Genomic DNA, 22902 nt, shown 5'->3' on the forward strand with positions numbered 1-22902 from the left:
CTTTTTTTTCTATTTTAGAAAAAAAAAATAGTCATAGACAAGAGTCATGCAGACTTTAAAATTGTTAATACCAAGAAACAAAAATTCCAAATCTAGGTATTTATCATGATAAAAATGGGACAAGTCTGTAAATAACCATATATGATTATAACATATGCTATTATAGCTATGATTACCTATTACCAAAGCACCATTTATAATGCCAAAAAAGGAAACAACTTAAATGTGCAACAAGAAGGGATTGTTAAATATTTTATGCCATACAATGATATATAATGAAATAATTGAAAATAAAGGTATTGATGTATATTTGGTGGTAAGAAAAGAAGATGCTAATCATTGAGTATAAGCTTTAGTTACACAAGCTGAACAAGTTCTAGGGATCTGCAGCACCATAGAGTGCCTAGAGTTAATATTGCATTGTACACTTAAAAATCTGTTAAAAGGGTAGATCTCATGTTGTGTCTTTACCACAACAAACAATTTTTTGAAAAGATCACAGTGATCGATAATGTTAAAAAGCAAGTTACAAATATCTTTAGGACAATACTCTGCTTTAGTCCATGCATATATATGTGTGGGTGTTATATATACATATATATAAATTTTAAAGGTTTTAAAATTGTTTTAAAATCTTTAACAGGTTTTTAAATTATTTAAAACTTTAGAACAGCAAAATGTTAAGGGTTGTTGTAAAGTCCATGAGGACAGGAAATTTGTTCTGTTTGCTGCCCAATCTCCAGTGCCTGGCAGATAGGAAGCATTTGATAAGTATTTGTAGACTTATTGAGTAAAAATAATGACTAGGTGTGGAATTAGAAATTATTTTTTGTTTCTCCTTATATTCTAATTATGGCATGTTGATTAAATACTTTCTCAAAAATGTACTATATACTTTTTTATGGTATGTTTAATTTTGAGAAAAAAGTCTTAGAGTCATTAGTAATTATTTTTAGGAGTCTCGGAAGTGGTAAATGCACATATAAAATTATAAGCAAAATCACATTTTAAGAAATATGTCACAAAGTTTTTGGAAATGTTTACTTTCTGAAAGATACATTCATGTTTATGCTCTTGATATAGTTGTTTAAATTTCTGGGATCAATATATCTATTGGAAGTCGCTGTGACTTTTTGTTTAGAAAAATGTTTGAGGCAAAAGTGTGTGTACTCTTGCTATTGTTAAGTAATTTAAATCAATACTCCTTACTTAACAACTCAACTTTCCCAAGGGCCTTGGTTTTATGCGGCATTTCAGAGATATAGCATGCACCATTACTCTTTAAACATCTACTTTAATTGTGCTTTTAATTTTGCAGACTTTACATAGAGACCCAGATCTGTTGACAGAGCAAATGAACTAAAAATTCTGTCCTTTCTACTTTGTCACTCTAACTGCTTGGTAATGAGGTTTAGGTTTGCAGTGGGGTAATGTCATTGCCAAAGTTCTTTAATCCTGAACTGTAACATGGCTAGAATGCATATATTTTCAGTGCACAATGATGAGATTTGTCTCCTTTATTTTTGAAGTAATGTCCATGTTAATAGTGCTGTGTTCTAAAGGAGATGTGACACATTGTAAACCTGTCTGCCTATAAATGTCATTTAGACTTTTTCAGTGAAGGGATATATGCCAGATTTTGGGTCCTTGGGTTTTCTTGTAATTTTCCAAGAGCCAACAATATCATTGAATTTGGATTATTAAATCTAAAGTGGAATTTTAAATATTAGCAAAATGTGTTTTAAACCCACGTATTTTAATAACTGAAGTGCCAAAAGCACTTTATTATCTGGAGGCATGGTTAAAGAATGCAGTTCTGCAATAAACCTTCAGAATGTATGAGAGTTAGGGAGTTTTAAGACCTCAGCCATTGAATTTAATGCTCAGATACAGACTGAAAAAGCAGACTTTCTGTAAACTCTGAATTTAGAACTTAGCAGGGAAGTAAATATGTAAATTCCTAAGTTCACTCCTGGAAAGAAATTTCAAAAAGTGGTTCAGGGTGCTACCATGAAAGAAAAATGAATGGAGAAAAATTATGTCTGATCACTGAAGCATGGCTATTGAATGAAACCACTCATAGATTGGGTATTCAAGAAAGAGACTCATGAATGTGTAAAAATTCAGAGGAAATTCATAAAGGTTTAGGGGTAGATAGAAGTTTCCTCAGAATAATATCAACCTTTTAAAGTTAGATTTATTGAGGTATAATTTATGTACAGTAAAACTCATCCTTTCTAGATGTACAATTCATTGAGTTGGGACAGGCATATTCGGTTGTGTAACTACCACCCAATCCAGGTATGGAATATTTCCATCACTCCAAGAAGTTCTCTTCTTTTCCCTCAGTTCCTTCCTTCTACTCACAGCCCAACACACCCACTGATCTGATTTCTGTCCTTGTGTCTTTACCTTTACCAAAATGTTATATACATAGAATCATAGTTAAATAGCCTTTTGTATTTTTGCTTAGAATGTTTTTGAGATCTACTCATGTTGCTGTGCGTATCAGTAGCTCATTCCTTTTTTTGCTGAGTATTATTCCGTTGTGTGAATGTACCCATACACTAATCGATCGACGTTTATTTCCTGTATTTTGCATTTATGAATAACACTGCTATAAACATTTGTATACAAATATTTGTGTAGATACATTTTTCTTTTTCTGATTAAATGCTTAGGAGTGGGATCACTGATTTCTATAGTTGAGTATATGTTTGACTTTATAAGTAGCTGCCAAACTCGTTTTGAAAGTAGTTGTCCCATTTTTGCCTTCCTCTCAGCAAAGTATAAGAATTCTTGTTGTTCTGAATCTAGACAAATTTAGTTGTTTGACATCCTTGTGAGCGCTTGCCCTTGTTAGGTTTTGTTGTTTAGCTTTGTTTGAATTTTAGCTTTTGAATAGTGCTGTAATGGTGTTGCATTGTGGCTGTGTCTTGCATTTCCCTGATGACTAATAATCTTGGGCATCTTTGTACATAGACACAAAGGTGAAGGAGGAGAGAAACATTTAGACTTCACACTATAGTAAAGGCTCGGATGCAGAAATAAACCTGTGAAAGCGTCTTTCGTAGACAAGAAAATAGAAGTGTATGTATATTGAAATAGGGAGGCTATCATCCCTAATCCTATGAGTAGAAACACATTCAGTTTTGGGGAAATGGTACTGTGGTGGAGAGGTGTAAGGAGTGGGAAACTTTTGTCATCATCATTGCGTATAGGAACAGGTTGTGTATGTAGCAGACGTGATGACAATAAGGAACACCAAATGGCTAGACAGGTTAAGTAGTCTTTGAAAATATAGCTGAGTATCCTAAATCTTAAAATAAAATCAATACTATATTCTTCATAAAGAAGAAAATGGCTCAAATAAACTGTGATAAAATGAAAATGAGTTTTTATTCATTTGTATTACAATTTTAAAAATTCAGTAACAAACTACACTTATAACTTGTGAAGTGTTGCTGTAGATATATACCAAGATGGAACCTAAGTCTTATAATACTCATTGATGTGAATGTGACTGCTGAGCTGGAGGAAGTCATTGGGAATTCTTCATAGCTATCCTGATACATATAGTGATAAATAATTTCACCACATTTTTGTATTTGGATAACTGTAGAATCATTGCTTATTTACGTGACATGATGTGTCACTTGATTTCTTGTATCATTTACATTTTTAACTTTTCCTCTCTGCTTTTCTCAATAGCTGAGACAATTCAAAGGGAACATTATAGGTTGTCGAAGTCTTTAACAGTAGAACAATTAAAATCAAAGAAAAAAACATGAAAATGAGCTAGACATAGAAACTACACACACACATATCCTATTTATATGGATATGTATGTATCATGGAATATTTTGATGTGAAACTATTTAAAGTGCGTGGGACACAGTAGTCCTAGTAGTTGCTGAATCTTGTCCTCCCCCATCTTATATCCCTGTGCTCTCTTCCTGTTTCACTCAGAATTGCTATCTTCCCTATTAATGAGTCCTAATTTTAAACTTTGTTCAGTGCTTTGATTAATGAGCTATAAAGCTTCTATCCTCAGCTCATCAACTCTGTCTCTAACCAATAATAAGAATTTCTATGTATTTTTTATAAAGACAATGGATTGTCCTTGGCTAGTAGTTCTGTAAGGACCCTTTATTCTAGTGGTTTTTAGAAGCTAGTATAAATTCAGTGTCAAAAGTGCAAAGGATTTTAAGCTCCATATAATGTTACTGTTAAAGTTTTAATTTGCATCAATTTAATTCTCTTGTCAGTTGTCACACCCTATTAAAGTTGTGCCTCATCACATGCTGAAGGAGCAAATTAAGTCTGAGGTACAAGATGATGTGGCTTTTTGGGAAAAGGCTATCCGTGGGTCCAATTTCCAGCCGTTTTGAACTCATTGATCATTAATTTTTGTATCTTTTAGGAATTTAGAATAGCATTCTCTGGCTATCAAAGATTTGTAGATAATGTCAGAATTTTAAAGTTCTCCAGAGAAAGGATGAAAGATACTATTTTTAATTAAGAAATTTTTTTCTTTTTGTTGTTTTTCTTGTCATGTATTACTAGTATATTAATTTCCATTAGTCTTTCCCTCCTTAGAGAATAGCCCTTTAAAACCTAAGTCAGGTCAGGGTGCTCCTCAAATCCAATGGCTCCTACTTCTCTCCGAGTAATAATGCGTAAAAGAACCTACAAGGCCCTACTACATGGTCTAGCTTTTCATTACCTATCCGACTCAGTCGGCTCTTTCACCTTCTCTTGTTCTAATGTAGTTACACTGGCTCAGTATCCCTTAAAAATGGCAGGCATGCCCCTGCCTCTGAGCTTGGTACTTGTTCCATTCAGTTACCTGGAAGGTTTTACTCCCACTATTCACATGACTTACACACACTGCCTCCCTTCCTTTCATTCTTTACTGAAATATCTTTTTACTGATGATTTTCCTGAACACGTATCAAAAATTGCACCTCCCTCTTTTCAACACTTGCTGTCTCTTTTTGTTTCTTTGGTTTTTCAAACCCAAACTAAATATTTTTACTTAGGTATCTTAAAGTTTTCTACCTATCCCTAACTATTTTGCAAATTCCATAAAGACAGAGATTTTGTCTATTTTGTTCACTTCCGAATCCATGTTTAGAATTGTGCCTGATATAAAATAGATCCCAAGAAATATTTGCTGAATGAATTGATTAATTTGAATCTTCTGTATCTGTGAGTTTTAGTGTATGCAATTCTTTCGTTACTTTCTCCTTTCTCCCTCCTCTATCCCTTCCTGCCTTCCCAACTGGGACTGGAAGTCCTATCTTTTGCAAAGGTTCTTAGTTTCCCAGCAACTCACAGAGATAACCCAAATGGAAGGACAGCTGTGTTGTGATTTTGCTAGAGGGAATGCAGAAATATCTTTCCTGGCCTTGTACCTATCTGGTTTTAGAAGGATGAATGCTGTGGGTTTTCCTAAACTGATGTATTTGTCATTTGGCAGAGGGTGAGGGGGCATGTGTAAGAGGCCAAGCCACTACTTATATACAAGGGGCAAGGTCTCATGAGCTATCTGTGTCTTTACCATATTATCCCCATTGCCTTGCACAAAGCCTGAAACTTACCAGGTACTCAAAAAATATTTGGTGAAAGAAACAAAGCTAATACCACTCATTCTTTCTGTTCCCCCAGACCTACCTACCCATCACTTAGCAAAAGGTCTTCCTCACCTGAAACAAGCTGGTGTGGAATGGCTGGTGGCCCTTTTCAAAGTCCCTGATAATTTCTTCACCTACACAAGTGGTCAAGGAGTAAACCTTCCTATGAGCATGTAAAATGGCAGCTCTCTGCAGATTCCTATTATGGTGCCAAAGGTAAGGAAGCAAAACAAGCTATCTTTGAAGTTTTAAGAATTCTTTCAATGCTGTGTGTATGGTAACTAATCAGATAAGGTTGTAGTTCACTGTAGGAACTAATTAGATACCCCATACCATGTAACTTGTATTTCATAAATCAGAAACTTTTAATGGGGCTTTTATTATTTGGAAGATTTTCCCTTCTCTTCTACCACAGGTTGTTGCCCAGGCATCTCTGGTCACTGCTAATTACCTGTTTGCCTCAGGCAAGACAGGTTCTGACAGTGAGTCCAAGAGAGAAGCCTTGGGCAAAATAATTCCTAACCATATTTACCAAAAATTATTCCATCAGTGCATCTTTGCAACAGTGTTTCCCATCCTTACAGTTGCTTTGGTGCTTTTAAGATTTTTCATTGCTTGGAGCTGTTTGATCCTATCCATCCCTCTGGATTTTGAGCTTTTGACCTGTTAGACTTTCTGAGCCCCATAAGTCTACATCTGTGCTTAGCTGGCCCAGGGAATGAATACTCCAAGATTTTCAAAGATTATGGAATTAAAAATGTATTCATCTGAATTAGAGGAACAGCTAATCTGTCCCTCAGCTTTTAGAAATGTACTGAATGACCCAATAAATGGTTTATTCCAATTTGTTTCAAAAAGAATTTTCAGCTCTTGTTAAAAATAAATACAGTATGACAACATAATGTAATGAAAATAAGTGATGGAGATTTGAGATGGTAAACTAGGAAATGTGTATTTGCCTCCATACCCTTCTAGATTTCTTTCTAAAATAAGAGAATAAAGTTATCCAAAAGGAATAAAGAAGAAAATGGTAGAGATCACACTTTTTTAAATGAGAGATTTAAATAAATGTCTTCATGAATGTGACCCAATTGGAAAGACTTAAAAGAGTACTTATAAATAATCAGAATAACAATATTCCCAAGAAACACTGCATGTATACTAGATGATGATGAAACAGTTTATTTCAAAATGTAGCCTATGTTCCTTTACTGAAAAAAAGAATCAAATGTGAGGAAAAATAAAAACATGCAAAGATTCATACATTTTATTGCACACACACACCTTTTCTAAGAAGTTACTTGAGGACGTGCTCTGCCAAAAGTTTTTTTTTTTTTTTTTTTAAGGCTAAACCTAGAAGGAGGCATATATGGGAACTAGGAAGCTAGATCCACTTGAGAATGCTAAAGTGCCATCTCAACATGACAGCAGTTGGCAGGCCTGGAAAACAACGACTCCAGTTTGGGTGTGGTAGATAGAGACTGTAGAATTTAGCAGATAGAGAAAAGTTTCCAGATAGTGAGATGAGGGATGGGCGACATTAATAGAATAGAATATATGATTGAGCACTTGGGAAAAAAAGGAAGGGAGGTGAAAAAGCTAAGTCATACAAGAAATAGAGGCCATCTGGAGCTCCAGGGAAAAAAGAAAACTCTATAGAAAGTCATGATCTAACTATGAAACAAATGAAAGATACTTTGATGTTTAGCAGTTATAATACTGTAAGAAGATAATATTTATTTGCATGTGATGTTGGAACCATTTTCCTTTGTGTAGCTCAAGGATCGCAGCATTGAGGTCAAGGTGAAGGAAATGCAATCTCAATATACAATTTGGCCTGTACTGAGTGTTTACATTGTCCTAAAAATGTAAATGCTATTTATTGATTTTTGAGGTTTTACAATCATCTTATTAAAAATACTCGAAATTTCTACATTAGTTGTAAACAAGTTGAATTTGAACAACTTGGTAATATAAAACTAAGTACGTAAACCAAATTAGCTAGGACATGAGTGGAGAGTGTTGGGACATGTGGAAGAAAGTGTCCGTGTGCTCATTAATATCCTCAAAGTAAGGTGATCAGAGGTGAAGAGATACTGATGGAAGTTAGTAGAACAAGGGGCTGAATATATTATTTAATGTTACAAATGTAATTAATAAAAGAATTAAGTTCAGTAATAGGCATATCAAAAATTTGGAGGAGGAAAGAGAAAGAGGAAATTAGTAAACTCAATCCACATCTTTCAGAGACAAGAAAATAGAAATATGTGTATATTATTTTGAGATATGGAGGTTACCATCCTTAGTTCTATGAGCAGAAACACAATCAGTTGTTTTGAAGAAATGGTACTGTGGTGGAGAGGTGTAAGGAGTGAGTGGGAAGCTACTGTTATCATAGCTTTTCTGTATCTTTAATTTTCTATCATGTGTATCTGTTATCTTTTTTTTAATTTTTATTTATCTATGATAGTCACACACACACACACACACACAGAGAGAGAGAGAGAGAGAGAGAGAGAGAGAGAGGCAGAGACATAGGCAGAGGGAGAAGCAGGCTCCATGCACCGGGAGCCCGACGTGGGATTCGATCCTGGGTCTCCAGGATCGCGCCCTGGGCCAAAGGCAGGCGCCGAACCGCTGCGCCACCCAGGGATCCCTGTATCTGTTATCTTGATGTAAAAAATATCCAATGCTTCTAGCTAGCATTATAGCAGACTAAGGGCTCTGGGGGACTGCAGAGCATTTAAATATGGGATATAACACACATTCATGGGTTTAAAGGAGGCAAGAGAGTAGTCCAAGAAGTTCTCTAACCCAAAAAGAGGCTTGAGGTATGAGCTGGTAGAGTGAAGTGGAAGAGAGCTGCGAAAGGGAGCATTGCTCAGGATACATGACTGTCATGGCACTTTCTCTATGGGTATGGTGAGCTTTGGCCCAGAAACAAGGTAGGGAAACTGGAAGTGGATTTTGAACTAAGCTGAGACTTTATTTATTTTTTAAATGATTCTATTTATTTATTCATGAGAGACACAGAGAGAGAGAGGCAGAGACATAGGCAGAGGGAGAAGCAGGCTCCATGCAGGGAGCCCAATGCGGGACTCGACCCTGGCACCCTGGGATCATGCCCTGAGCCAAAGGCAGACGCTCAATCTCTGAGCCACCCAGGCGTCCCAAGCTGAGACTTTAAAGTGGGGAAAAAGTGGATCCAGTGTGGTGATGGCCTTTGGCTATTAGCAGCAAAAGAAGCAGCTCTTCTATGGGAGAAAGTGTCTTAATTTAGGCAACCCTCACATGTGAGATCAAGCCATGACCTCAAAATCAAATAGCACCAGGGAGAAGAAAAACTGCAATGAGTCAAGTTCAGCAGAATCAACCACCACATAATAAGATTCCCAAAACTACTACTGATCCACAGATCACATGATACATGATATAGAACCATTATGTTTGTAATGATTTTTTAAAAAAGAAAACATTTAAAAAAATAAAAAGAAAACATTTGCAAATAAGTCATTAAGAATAGATAGGAAAATTTTGTAGATAAAATTAGAACTTGTAGAAATGAAAAATATAACTACTAGAATAAAAATGTGATAATGTACTCATAAGGTAGAATGCTATTCAGCTGTGAAGATGCATGAACTATAACTACATCCTGCATTTGCCTTTCTTGATTCTCTCTATTCATTCCTTCTGGGATTCTAACCAGGATGTGAATTTAATGCGAGTGATGGAAAATGTGAATCCATAGATAAAGAAAAGAGTGACTCTCAGTACAACAAATAAAATTGACTCATGCCAAGACACATTGTGGAAAAAACACAGAATAGCAAAGATAAAAATTTGTAGAAAGTATTGCCTCTTCTCCTGCTGAAATAGGAAAGATTGCCCACCAAAGAAAAAGTTGAAAAAAATCAATTGGAAGATCACCTGGATGGCTCAGTGGTTCAGCATCTGCCTTTGGCTCAGGGCATGATCCCAGTTCCAGGGATTGAGTCCCACATCGGGCTCCCCATGGGGAGCCTGCTTCTCCCTCTGCCTGTGTCTTTGCCTCTCTCTCCGTGTCTCTCATGAATAAATAAATAAAATCTATAAAAAAGACAATTGGATTGATAACTAATAGTCTACTAAGTAGCAAGATCAAAATGAGAAGAAGTACATAGAGAAAATGAAACAACCTAGAATTGTGTACTCGGAAAACTATCTATAAGGGGAAATGAAGATAAATTTGAATATTAATAAAAGCTATCATACCTTCACTAACACTGACTTTTGCTAGAAGAACTTCTAAAGAATGTTCTTCAGGAAGCAATATATCATAGTACAGTCTAAGCAAAGTAAACGGTAAAAACAAATATAAACCCAAGAATGATCAATATAAATTACTAATAACAATTACAATACTGAAAAAAAACCAACTTTTAATTTTGGAAAGATGTATTCCAAAGACCATGTACCAAGGTCTTTATATCATTTGTTACAGGTTAATATATTGTTTAACTTAGTCATTGTTTAGTTAAATATGCATAATAACATTTCAAGGGTAAACATCAAAGAATAGAAATAGAATTATCAGGGGTCGCCTGGGTGGCTCAGTCAGCTAAGCGTCTGCCTTCAGCTCAGGTCGTGATCTCAGGGTCCTGGGATCGAGCTTTGTGTCGGGCTCCCTGCTCAGGGGGAGCCTGTTTCTCCCTCTCCCTCTCTTCATTCTTGCTCTCTCACTCTCACTCCTCTCAAATAAAAAAAAAAAAAAAAATCTTTTTTTTTTTTTTTTTTTTTTTTTTTTAAAGAAAGAAATAGGAAAACAATGAAGACCAAAAAAAGCACTGGGAGAAAAACCTCAACCTAAAATTGAAAGGGAAGAAAAAAAGATTTCTAAAAGCTTGATAAATAGAATTTAAAAGATAATAGAGAGAAGTCCTGATAGGTATTAAATGAGTATAAATAGACTAAACTTACCAATTAAAAACAGAATTTATTATACTGGATTAAAACAGAAAAACAACAAAGAGTTCTATGGTCCTTATGATAGGCACACCAAAAGCATATGGTGCAGAAGGCAGAAAACTAAACTATGAGAGGAAAATAGACCAAATAAATGGTGACTAAAAGAAAAAGAGGGATGCCTGGGTGGCTCAGCGGTTGAGCATCTGCCTTCAGCTCAGGTTGTGATCCCAGGGTCCTGGGATCGAGCTCCGCATCAGGCTCCCCACGAGGAGCCTGCTTCTCCCTCTGCCTATGTCTCTGCCCCTCTCTATGTATCTCTCATGAATAAATAAATAAATAGAATTTTTAAATAAATTAGTAAATCAAAAATAAAAAGAATCCCGGGGTCATTAACATCCTGACCCAACAGACTGAGTCAGAAAACACTTTTAGAAATAAAGAGGGTAACTACAAAAAGTTGAAAAAAATCAATTTGCCGGCAAGATAACATAATTCTAAACTTGCATGAACATGACAAATACATTGAAATTGATAAGGCAAAAAGTTAACACAATTACATGGGAAAGTTGATACATTCACCATTACCTATTTAGTGGAAAATTCTAACATACCTTTCTTGACTGTCAGGAATTTTTCAAATCAACCATAAAGAAAGAAAAAACTGAAAACAAATATCCACTTCTAGTCATGTAGGAAGAAAAGTATGATATCATAAATAGAATACTATATAGCTATGATAGCTATGAAAATGAATGAGCTGTAGCTGTAGTAACAGTATATATAAATCTCCTGAACATAATGATGAGCAAAAGAAAACAAGCACAAAAGAATATATAGTGTATGATTTTGTTTTATAACTTACAAAGACCCTAGTATGAGAAGTCACTTTTTAAATTCAGTATTTAGGTATGTGTTAGAATGGAGTGAGCTTTCCACTGCAGATAGGAAGACTTATTTCGAGCTCTTATAATTAAAACAATGTGGTACTGGAATGAGTTAATTAAATTGACAAATGTGAATGCATATGTAGAACTTTGATTACATGACAGATTGTGGTCTTGCTTATCAGTGTGGAATAGGACTGTTTGGTAAATGGCACTGAGAACAATTGATTACCCATGTAGAAAATTTAAAGCAATTGGATAGATCCTTAAAATGCACAATTCACAAAAAATCAATTCTGGAAGCTTTGAGACTCAAATGAAAATGCAAAGCTTGAAAACTTTTTTTTGAAGATTTAATTCATTTATTCATGAGAGATGAGAGGGGGGGGTGGTGGGTGGGCAGCGACAGGCAGAGGGAGAAGCAGGCTCCCTTCAGGGAGCCTGATCCCCGGGACTCCAGGATCACTCCCTGGGCCGAAGGCAGGTGCTAAACTGCTGAGCCACCCAGGGATCCTGAAAACTTTTTTTTTGAAGAAATATAAGAATAATTTTTCTGACCTAAGTGTGTGTATGTGTGGGGGGGGAATTAAAACAAAAAATGATCTGAGCCTGAAACTAATTATGCATCCATTTAACTGCTTTAATGTGATGTACCATCATTCATCAGAACATATTAGAAAGAGAGGGAGAATGAAGCCACTGACTGGGTGAAACTATTTGTAAAGCATATAGCTAGCAAAGGATCACTGTCCAGAACATGTGAAAAATACAAATAAACAATAAAAGACAAACAACCCAGTAGAAAATTGGGGTAATTATATAAAACAGGCACTTCACAAGAAATGAAATATCTGTAGCCAATAAACAGATGAAAAGAGTCACAAATCTTTTACTAATGTGAATGCAAATTAAGAGTTGAAATAATATAGCACTGCACACACATCAGAAGGGCAAAATATTAAAAAGATTGACGAAGGATTTATAATAACAGGAGCTCTGTTATACTCGTCTGGCCAGAGTGTAAATTAGAACAACTTTGGAAGACAGATTTTCCCTATCTCTCAGCAGAACATTCACATACCTTTGAATACTTATATATCTAGGAATGTGATCTAGAGAAACTTACGCACATTTTTGTCAGGAGACCTGTATAGGGATTTTATAGGTATACTATTTGTAACAGTCCCAGACTAAAAATAATTCAGATGCCTAGAGATTGGAGGATGGAGGAATATATATTTGACCCTTCAACAACATGAGTTTGAACTGCGTGGCTCCACTTATACATGAATTTTTTTTTTTTTTTTTTTTTTTAGGAAAACAGTGCAGTACTACAAATGCATTTTCTTTTCCTTACAATTTTCTTTCTTTTTATTTTTATTTTTTATTTTTATTATTTTTATTTCTCTTACAATTTTCTTAACCTTTTCTTGTCTCTGGCTTATTTTATTGTAAGGATACGGTATATAATGCATACTACATACCAAATACATGTTAATTCAGTGTTTTTTATTGGTAAGACTTCCTGTCAGCAGTAGCCTATTCATAGTTGTTTTGGGGGAGGCAGAAGTTATGCATGGATTTTCAACTACATAGAGGGTTGACACCCCTAACCCCTGTGCTCAAGGGACAACAGTGCACACATGCACACACACACACACACACACACATATACATTGTATATAGTCTCAAACATATATATATATATATTCATTTTTCTTACATAATAGATATTACCCAGTAGTGAAAAACGGATAAGCACAGCTACTTGAAACACAGATTAATCTTAGAGGCACAATGTTGGATAAACTAAAACAAGTCCCAAGAGATATACACAGAAATGTTAGGAAAAAACTTGAAAACAACAAAAAAATACCCGAGGAAATGTGTTATTATTTGGGCAAAAATAAATATGTGCTAAAACTATATCAAAAATATAACAAGGGAATGATAAAATTCAGGATAGGAATTATAAGAAGGTGGGACTGGGGAAAGCACATATGTAGATGCAACGTGTGGGTAATGATCTGTTTCTTAAATGTTATGTATATTATGCAAAATGCTTTGCATGTATGTTACATATATTCTCTTATTAACATTGCAAAGAGAATATGGGAAATATAAATCTAAGAAACATTAGTAGAAAACAGAACAACAGGAAAATAAAGAGTTGGATTATAAAATAAAAGGGGTTAAAATCTCAAATACAAGAACTCCTGTTCAGTTGCTAGGAAAAGGCCATAAATTTGGATGTAAGCCTCTTAGGAATTGAGACAAAGGGAATAATTGGTTACATGGATCATAAAACCAAGATTTAAAGAGAAACGGCTCTTTCTGGTATTGCACATGTATTTTTTACACTGGACCTACTTCAGTCTAAAAACTATGTAAAACTCTAATGATTAATATATTCCTAAGATCTCAATTCCTAGCCCACAGTTCCCTGATTTCTCTGCAGAGTCACCATAGGCTTTTGGCAGCCTCAGACTTGGAGAATGCCTCCCAAGGAGAATGCAGTAGAGCTTTTAGGAAAGTGGATCCTGCTTTTCTGGACTATACTCTCAGTCAGGTTCCTCTATTCCTTCCAGTTGATTTTCTAGAAATCCATGTGCACCTGTAAGATGGGTTAGCTAGGTACACGCTAATAGATTTGGCGGGCAACTACCCTGCATTTGTTGACTGTCCCAGAGAATAAGAGGAAGAAAGGGGGATGCAGGTTTGTTTTATCCCTCTGTTTAGGAAGTGTCACCAAAGACAAATTGTGACTTGGTAGATTAAGAATTCTTTTCTTCTTTTAAATATTTTATTCAGCTATAATCAACATACAGTGGTATATTGGCTTCAGGTGTACAATATAATAATTCAACAATTCTGTACATTTCTCAGTGCTTATCAACATAAATGTACTTTTCACCCCTTTTGTCTATTTCACACATCCCCCCCCCCACCATCCACCATCCACCATCTCTCTGGCAATCACCAGTTCCTTGTATGTAAGAGTGTGTTTTGTTTGGCTCTTCTTTGTTTTGTTTTTTAAATATCATGTGTGACTGAACATATTGTACTTATCTTTCTCTGACTGATTTCACTTAGCATTATACCCATCTGTGTTGTCACAAATGGCAAGATTTTATTCTTCTTTATGTTTGAGTAATATTCCATCGTATGTATATGTGCCATATCTTCCTTATCCATTGTCTGTGGATGGACACTGGGGATGCCTCCGTATATTGGCTAGTATAAATAATATTGCAATAAGGGGCGCATATATCTTTTTCAAATCACTCTTTTTGTTTTCTTTGAGGAACGACCCAGTAGTGGAATTGTTGGATCATATGGTGATTCTGTTTTTAATTTTTGAGAAACCTCCACACCGTTTCCCACAGTGGCTGCCCCAATTTGCATTCCCACCAGCAGTGCACCAGGATTCTTTTTTTTCTGTACATCCTCATCAACACTTGTTATTTCTTGTCTTTTTGATTAGCTATTCTGGCAGGTGTAACTTGGTATCTCATTGTGCTTTTAATTTGCTTTTCCCTTATGGTTACTGATATTGAGCATCTTTTCATTTGTCTGTTGGCCATCTGTATGTCTTCTTTGGAAAAATGTCTATTCAGATCCTCTGCTATTTTTTAATCAGATTATTTGAGTTTTTGGTGTTGTACAAGTTTTCTATATTAATTCCATATTGGATATATAATTTGCAAATATCTTCTCCCATTCAATAGGTAGCTTTTTTGTTTTGTTGATGGTTTCCTTTACTGTGCAAAATATTTTAATTTTGATGTAGTCCCAATAGTTTAATTTTGTGATCATATGGTTTATACCCTTTCTCTTGTTAATGTGCTGTATCTTATTGATTGGTTTGCAAATAGCCAACTGCCCTTGTATCCCTGGAACAAGTTCTTCTTGATTGTGATGAATGGTTTTTTTTTCCTGTATTGGTGGGTTCGGTTTGCTAATTTTTTATTGAGGATTTTCACATCTCTGTTCATCAGAGTAATGACCTTTTTTTTTTTTTTTGTAGTGTCTATCTGGTTTTAGTATCAGGGCATTGCTGGCCCTGTAGAAGGAATTAGGAAGTTTTCTTCCTCTTCTATTTTTTTTGAAATAGTTGGAGAAGAATTGGTATTAACTCCTCTTTAAATATTGGGTAGAAATCCCCTTTGAGTCCATCTGGTCTTGGACTTTTATTTGTTGGAAGTTTTTCAATTACTGATTCAATCTCATTGCTAGTACTCAGTCTATTTGAATTTCCTAATTCTTTCTGGTTCAGTTTTTTTTTTTTAAGATTGATTTATTTATTAGAGAGTGGGATAAGGGCAGAGGAAGAGAGAGAGAGAGAGAGAGAGAGAGAGACCGACCTCAAGCAGACTCCCCACTGAGCATGGAGCCTGACATGGAACTTGATCCTATGACCCTGAGATCACAACCTGAGCCGAAATCAAGAGTTAGATGCTCAACTGACTGAGGCGCCCCTTCCTGATTCAGTTTTGAAGGTTTATGTGTTTCTAGGAATTTATCCTTTCTTCTTCTATTTTTTCTTCTAGGTTGTTCAATTTATGGCATATAATTCCTTATAGTATTTTCTTACATTCTTCTGTATTTCTGTGGTGTTGGTGTTTCTTCTTAAGTTCTGATTTTATTTATTTGAGTCCTTTCCTTTTTTATGGTTGTATGTGTATCAGAGTTTTACTAGAAGAATAAAGCTCACAGAACTAGTTACTCTTAGTAAGAAATAATTACAGTTTTGGAGACAATGCTATAAGCCATATAATTACAAGGTCAGATGAATCAGTTGCTGCCATAAACTGCTCTTTACAGCACTTCAGGAGAAAGACATTAAAGTAGGAAGGATAGGAATAATATGCAGGTGATTATTTGAATGGGTTTTAACTTGAGGGAGAAAAATATTCAAAAAATGAGTGGCATTATTTTCCAACAGACACTGTTTTAATGACATTTCTGGTTATCATATGTAGAAATATGCTTTTACCACATGACTAAATAAAAGGTGACATGGGAAACCTCCAACACTATGACCCACTTCACTACCCAATCAGTATTTTTTCATGGTTTTCCCTAAGGCAGTAATAGGATCTTTGTTTTTTCAAAGGTAGTATATCATCAGACAAAATTGTACAAAGCCTAAGCAAATATTTAAAACTATTTTTAAAAGTTAGAACTGGAAGAAACATTACAGATCACTTAACCCAAACTTCTCATTTTACGAACAAGAAAAATTAGAACTGAAAAATTAAATGACTTGCTCAAGGTCACAAGTCATGAAGAGTTAGTTGTCAGTAGCATCAGGCCTAACCTAGTCAAATCTGAAAAAGTATCTTCCTTTCCGTTTGAAATATCATGTGTTCCACTCTTCCTAGTGGACTCTTTCTCTTTCTTACCCTTTCAGTGTCTGCCTATGACAAATTACTCAAGACCTTTCTTCTCTGTCCAGAAGTCACTGCCATGCTAGTTCTGTCTTCCATCCTTATCCTACATATCATTGGTTATAGGTAGCATTAATATGCCTTTCCAGTGCTGAGTCTGTGTGATATAGTAAATTGGAAGCTGAGAGATGCTAGTGTAGAATGCTATAGTTTTTCTTCTTTGAGGGGTGCATCGAAGTTAACAGTCACCTTCTATTCTCTCGTTTTTTTGACAAATCTGGCTCATCAGTTTTGTTTATTTTTTCGAAGAACCACATCCTGGTTTCATTGCTATATTAGTCTCTAGATCATTTATTCCTCCTCTATCTTTATTTTCTCCTACTGGCTTTGGACTTTGTTCTTTTTCTAGCCCCTTTAGGTGTAAAGTTTGATTGTTTAGATGAGATTTTTCACAATTCTTGAGGTAGGCCTATATTGCTATAATCTTCCTTTTTTTAAAAAAAGATTTTATTTAAAAAAAATAAAAAAATAAAAAATAAAAAAAGATTTTATTTATTTATTCATGACAGACACACATACACACACACACACACACACACAGAGAGAGAGAGAGACAGAGAGGCAGAGACACAGGCAGAGAGAGAAGCAGGCTCCATGCAGGGAGCCTGACGTGGGACTCGATCATGGGTCTCCGGGATCATACCCTGGGCTGAAGGCAGCGCTAAACTGCTGGGCCACCAGGGCTGCCCTAATCTTCCTTCTTAAAACAGCTTTTGCTACATCCCAAATATTTTGGACCATTGTGTTTTCATTTTCATTTGTCTCCATGTGATTTTTGATTTCCTCTTTGATTTCTTGGTTGATTCATTCATGGTTTGGTAGCATGTCATTTTGCCTCCCATGTTTATGTTCTTTCCAGATGTTTTCTTGTGGTTGATTTTTAAAGTATGGGAAGTTAACCCTAGCTGGTTTTTCAAAGCCAAATGTTATGGCGATTTGTCTTCTCAATGCGGGTCCCCCATGTCTGAGGTGCTAGAGTCCAATCCTCTTCCTTCATAGTTATGGTGTCTCTCTGGTATGGAGTTAGTTTCTCTGAGAGATCAATTCCCGGCCACATCTTTGTCCCTCCTGCCCTTTTGGATTTGGTCTCCTCTCTGTGATGAACTATGGAAAATCCATTCTGTCAGCCTCTAGGTCATTTTCTGGGTTGCATCTATGTCTACACTGATATAGCTGTTAATCTAGGTGTACTCATGGGATAAAGTGGGCTTCAGATTCTCCTCTACTGTCTTCCCAGAAGTCTCTCCAGTAAGAATTCTTTTTATGCAGTTAGCCGTTGGCACAGTTCTTTCAAAAGGAGCTCTTTATGCCTAGTTTTGAATATCATATATAATATGTAGTGTTTAATAATGATCAGTTACTGATGTTTACTTTTGTGAAGAATATATAAAGAGTTTGAGATTTGAGAAAACTTACATGTCAAGCGCATCCAGCACACATGGTATGTATTGTAAAGTGAAAACTCCTTTGCATGGTTTACATACCCTTTACATTCTGGCTCTCACTTATTTCTCTAACATTTCCTTGCACAGTTCCCCCACATAAAGTCCTGTATGCCAGAATTCTTACTCTTCGATGAATATTTCACTTCTATGTTGCTGGTGCAGTCTCTTCACCTCTGATGTTGTGCTGTCTTATTATCTCCATCTAGTAAACTGCTTGTCTCCTTCCAAATTCAGCTCCGTTATTGGCTTCCTCAAAATCTCCACGCCTGGGGAAATAATTGTTCTAGTATGGTTCCATCATATCTTACATATATCCAGATTTTCTGTGTCTCACTCCCTGTGTCTTTTTTTTATTGGAGTTCAATTTGCCAACATATAGCATATCACCCAGTGCTCATCCTGTCAAGTGCCCCCCTCAGTGCCCATCACCCAGTCACCCCAACCCCCCACCCACCTCCCTTTCCACTACCCCTTGTTCGTTTCCCAGAATTAGGTGTCTCTCGTGTTCTGTCATCCTCACTGATATTTTCATTAATTTTCTCTCCTTTCCCCTTTATTCCCTTGCACTATATTTTATATTCCCCAAATGAATGTCGCTCCCTATGTCTTAAGATGATTCTCTCCTTCAGTCTGAGACTCAGTGATATGATGTTAAGACATTTGTGTGACTACGTGACTCCCCTCCACCAATAAAATATTATTTATTAATAGTAATCACTTAATTTACCTGTTGCTATGCATGTTTTCCAAGGTGCTTTGATTTCCACTGTCTGTTTAATCCTCACTATATTTTGAAAGGAGGTATTATTTCTATTTTGCTAATGAAGTACCAGGCACACAGAGATGAAGTTACCTAAGAATGGACATAGTAATTTCACACTATCTAACAAAATTATATATGCATTTACCCTTTGACAGCAACTACACTCCTAGAAATCTATCTCAAGGCAGAAGTGGCAAAAAATATAAAATTATCCCTGTAACTGCTATTAATTAAATACTATTTATAATAATAGATTTGAAATAAGCCAGTGTTTATCAAGAAGTAACTGAATGAATAAACTCTATGGTATCTGCCTAAAAGAGTACTCCGTAGCTGTAAAAGGCAAGAGGAAGATCTGTATATCCTGTGGAGTGGTCTGCCTAGGACATCCTGTTAAATGCAGGGGGCAGAATAGTCTATACATTTCATTCATACGTGTGTGTTATTTTGTTTTTAAAAAGAAACAATGGAAAAGTAAACCAACTAATAAAAATGACTACCTGTAGGAGAAAAGGGAAAGGTATAGATTAGAACAGAAAAAGAGACTATATTTCTCTGAAACTAATTTTTTCTATAATTTTGACTTTGGAAATATGTAAATAGTTTATATTATATTAAAATTAAACATAAAAATCTTTACAAATTTAAAACATACTCACAAAAGTTGTTTTACATATCAAATCGCACCATAAACACATAAGGAAGAATTTTTTTTTTTGGGGGAAGAATTATTTTAAGTGACTTTAAAGCATGGTATTTTGATACTAGTCACATATGTTCAGTGAACAAAAAGAACCAAAAATAAATCTTAAACTTCATTCAGAAATCTGATTATTAGAATAATATGGGTATTGTTATTTTGAATCTATACTGAGAGAGAAAGAGAGCAAAATATTGTATAATTGTCACTAGGGACCAAAATTTTCATCATAAGACAAAAAAGATAAAACTATGTAATCATAGGAGTTAAATACAATCCCTGTAATCTTATGTATGAATCTGAAATATCACTATGAACAAAGGATTTAGGTTTCTTGTTCTAAAACTTATAAATTTCCAGCCTCAATTCTCAGAAGAGAGCACAGAAGTAATGATTATTCATAGCAGCAAAATTGTCATCTTTAAATACCAAATCCTATTAATTAACCAGAGTTCCTTGGAGAAATGGGTTGATTTCAGGTCTGAGGCAGGAAACATACAAGATGAACTTGGGATATCTAGTGCCAGAAAATCTAAGAAGCAGTGTCTATTGGGGTCCTGCTAAAGGAACACATAAGCCAACATAAGGGAAATCTGCTGTCAGAGTTGGAATAATTTGACCATTATATGACTAAGAAGTGCAATGGACACGTAAATAGAAGAGAATGAATGGTAATGCTAAAATTAGTCTAGCTCCTTTGGACTTCAGTAGAGAATCAACTTTTTATTCTGAAAATTTGTAAATAAAATAGCTTGCAGGGGAGCCTTCTTTTTAGAAGAGCTCCAACTAAATAAATTCATAAGGAATGGCAGTATTAGAAAATTATGGTTGTACAATCTCTAATAAAGTGCTGGATTTAGGCAGTAGTCATCCAAGGCTGCTAAAATTATTAAGTGAAAGGTAGATGAAGAAAATTAAAATTGATAGATGAGGCTGAAAACACTTGAACCCACTGATCAATCTTAGCATCACTAAAAGTGGGCAGCCAGTCTTCATGTGATGCCTTAAGGGATACAACAGAGAATAATACAGCACTCTTGAAATATCCTTGACCACAAAAAGGTAAAGGGAGGTGCAAAATTTAATCATACCCCTATATCTGACTTCTGGTTTGCAGGAAATACAAAGGATGGAAGAACATGTTAAATGGTACGTAGTTGATACAATCCACCAAATCCAGAGCATGGTAAAGTATACGGGGGAAAAATGACCAGCATTCTTTAGTAAATTCATTTCTTGGAGGAAAAAAGGAATGGAGGAACTATTATAAAAGAGACTTAAGAGATGTAAAAACCAAGTACAATATGTGGGGCATGTTGAGCTCTTCCTTTGGACAAATCAACCATAAAAAGAATTTGGAGACAATTATGGGAATTTGAATATGGATCAGATATTAGATGACCTTTAGAAATTATTGTTATTTTTAGTTGAGTTATATTTGAGGATACGTTTAAATGTACTCTCACTAAAATGGGTGAATTTTCTTGTATCTTAATTATCTTGTTATCTTAATTATTTTTTTAAAATGTAATTTAAGAAAACTATTGTTTGTTAGGCATACCTCTAATATGTTCAGGTAGCTATACAATATTCAAGTAGAAGGGGAAATAGAGTGTACAGGTGAGACAGGATAGGCAATTGTTCCTGAATATTGAAGATGGATCCTGGGTACATGGGAGTTGAGATATTTATTACACTCTTATATATGTTTTTAAATTGTCATGATAAAAAATTGTAGAAAAGGAAGTAAAACAAGGCACATCCTATTAGTAGAGTGGCAGCCTAGCACTTTTGAGCCTGGTTTCTTTGTAGTAACTATCATTAAGAATTAGAGCTAAGAGGGACGCCTGGGTGGCACAGCATTTGAGTGTCTGCCTTTGGCTCAGGGCGTGATCCTGGGATCCGGGATTGAGTCCCGCATTCCCGGGATTGAGTCCCGCATTCGACTCCCTGTGTGGAGCCTGCTTCTCCCTCTGCCTATGTCTCTACCTCTCTCTGTGTGTGTCTCTCATGAGTAAATTAGTAAAATCTTTTTTAAAAAAAGGATTTTGAGCTAAGAGCAGGCAGGCTTATTAAATCTGTAAGACAACATCCTGCCTTCTAGGACCTTACACATGGCTTGAGGAGATAGAAATCATCCGCAAACATCTCTAATGCAAGGCACCATGCCAGGAACCTAGAGATACTGATCTACTTCAGGTGTAAGTCCTATGGTTTTCAGCCCATGTCTAGGGACCCTGAGACTACAGGCTATGAATGGCTGTAGGTGGGAGGGGATGTTCCCTCCTGCTAAAAGGCAGGACATTTGGGGGAGTAGAAAAATTGGCCCATGCTTTAGTATCTGAAAAGAATCTACTAAATAGTAACCTGAAGTCTGCATTAAACCCAGTACAGTCCCCACCTCCCCAATCTATTGTGCTGCAAATTTGAGAGGAGAAGCATTTGCTATGCTTTTCTGTGCTGAGAGCTGAGCTGCTTGAGTTAGCTCATCTCCTCCAAAGGGACAGACAACAGAATTTTTGCAACATAAACCATACCTTGTTTTATCAGCAAGCTGAGGGGCTCAGTGTGGTTAGGGATGACAGCATTCCAGTGTGTATCCTGAAACTGTTGTTTGGGATTGGGGTGCTGGTATAACTGGTGGTAGTAATGCGTGTGAGTTTGTGTGTTTTCTGCTATTGCATAAAAATAGTGAAAATTAAATAGACAAAATATTTCACCATCTCTGAGGAAGAATAGGAACAGTAGTTTTGTGGATGGTGAGAGTACCAGCAGTGGCACTGGCAAGGGGAAAAAGCACAAGCTTTGAGGAGCTTCAGAATTAGCTAGACACAGGGGAAGGGAACAAAACAAGAGTGGCCTACTTCAGATGGCTGTGATAGAAACCTATCCTAGGGTGCCTGGGTGGCTTAGTCGGTTAAGCAGCCTTCAGCTTGGGTCCTGATCCCAGGATCCTGGGATCAAGTCCCGAATCAAGCCTACTTCTCCCTCTGTCTCTGCCTCTCCCACCTTTCTCCCTCTGTCTCTCATGAATAAATAAATAAAATCTTAAAAAAAGAAACCTATCCTAAAGGAAC

At 35.9% G+C, this 22902-nt stretch overlaps 1 long non-coding RNA gene across 1 annotated transcript in view; it reads left to right on the top strand.

Moving 5' to 3' along the window:
- Positions 1-21076, top strand: part of LOC140627458 (uncharacterized) — a 171111-nt gene extending 150035 nt beyond the window's left edge. Inside the window, exons 5-6 of the long non-coding RNA XR_012026186.1 lie at positions 5671-5852; positions 20943-21076. This is a non-coding gene — a long non-coding RNA (uncharacterized lncRNA). The remainder of the gene's footprint in view (positions 1-5670; positions 5853-20942) is intronic.
- Positions 21077-22902: the final 1826 nt, after the last annotated feature.

This window comes from Canis lupus, chromosome X (assembly GCF_048164855.1).
Source record: "Canis lupus baileyi chromosome X, mCanLup2.hap1, whole genome shotgun sequence".
Taxonomy (NCBI): domain Eukaryota; kingdom Metazoa; phylum Chordata; class Mammalia; order Carnivora; family Canidae; genus Canis; species Canis lupus.